This window comes from Electrophorus electricus, chromosome 19 (assembly GCF_013358815.1).
Source record: "Electrophorus electricus isolate fEleEle1 chromosome 19, fEleEle1.pri, whole genome shotgun sequence".
Lineage (NCBI taxonomy): Eukaryota > Metazoa > Chordata > Actinopteri > Gymnotiformes > Gymnotidae > Electrophorus > Electrophorus electricus.
The window spans coordinates 825,272-826,738 of NC_049553.1; the positions used below are offsets into that span (position 1 = coordinate 825,272).

The 1,467-nt window shown below is 35.4% G+C and overlaps 1 long non-coding RNA gene across 1 annotated transcript; it reads right to left on the reverse strand.

Annotated features, from left to right (window-relative positions):
• Nucleotides 1-589: 589 nt before the first annotated feature.
• LOC113583187 lies at nt 590-1,467 on the reverse strand. Its single transcript, XR_003411238.2, has 4 exons — nt 1,349-1,467; nt 990-1,100; nt 787-865; nt 590-674 (listed from the first exon to the last, which is right to left on the reverse strand). It is a non-coding gene; the product is annotated as an uncharacterized LOC113583187 (long non-coding RNA).

The window sequence follows — 1,467 nt, forward strand, 5'->3', positions numbered from 1 at the left end:
ACACTTGGTTCCCCCCTTTGCTTTAGATGATCATCTTTTTGTGATACTGTCACGGTTGGTATCTGGCATCTCCGTCTTCCCTTTTCATCCTTGCCTTGGGTCCTTGTTTCATTTTACTGGAACAGTCATTGTTTTGGATTTCATTGTGTTCTACAAGTCTCACTGTATTTATATCCCGTGTTTTTAGTGTTTCCCTGCTGGTCATTGTATGCAGCCCTTGTTGTGTTGGATGTATGGTTTCTCTGCCTGTTCCCAGTCTGTGTCTTGTTCATGATGTCTCATATTTGTATTGGTCATCTAGCTGTTGATGGCTATCCTGGTTTCCTCACTTTGGACCTGTCTAAGGACCCTGATTTTGGATTTGCTCATGATTATTCTTGCTAGTGACAGCGAGACTCCAGCATGTGGTTATTCCACTGGGACAAAACATTATATTTACAGTCTTCTGTAAATGTTAAGTGCTATTTAGCTACTTCAATCCATTTCAGAATAGCTTGCATAATTTCATTGATTAGTGACATAATTTCTTTTTTTATACTTGTACTGAATAAAATTGCCCATAAAATATTAATGATAAATGATCATTTATTTGTGCTTTGCCACATTTCATTTGTGTCACAAGATACAAGCTTTGGAGGCGTTGATCATTTAGTCCCACTGCTTCACTGCAGTCTCTAAAACACACATAAATTAACTGCTGATTTTCCAGCCATTTAGCACCATTGAGGAAACTGTAAAACTGCATTTACTGGCAATTTATGGATTACAATTAGTTAGATGGCTTACTGCGACAGCAGGGTTTTGACCTTTAGGGTGTCTCACTTTGCATTTCTTGTTTTTCGAAAAGTTTCTTGATCACTTCTTCCTAATCAGAAAAAGAAATTAAACTTGAAATATCTGCATATTTCTACAATAAAACAAGTGATATGTAAGGCAAAAGGATTTTGTTCCCAGTAACTGATTATATAAATGACAGTGATCAAACTGACCTCATGAGATGTCGGATTTTTAAGGAGGTTCTGCGCTGTTTCTGCATCAGTGTTTTTTAAAGGCATATAAATGTCATGGGGTACTGGAGGTACAACAGATTTTTGTTGTATCTGTATAACAGATGTATAGTTTTAAAATGGTAACAGGTAAATAGTATATATAACTCACATTTCAAAATGGAAAATTCCAGATCATATTTAAATTAGTGACATTTATTAAGCATATTGTTCATATATCAACAAAGTATGTCTGAAAACATCAGTAGGCTATATACCACACATTTAGGACATCTTAGTAAAATCCGTATCTTTTTTGTGTACATATTACTAGCAATCTAGACCTTTCTATTAGATCTTACCTTTTTCTGTTCTGAGAATACCAGAGAAGCACACAAGACACAAAGAAGTAATGCTGTTTTCATGGTGATGCCTGTGTCTATAAAGTAAACTGATAGCCTCACAGGATTTAAAACAGAAG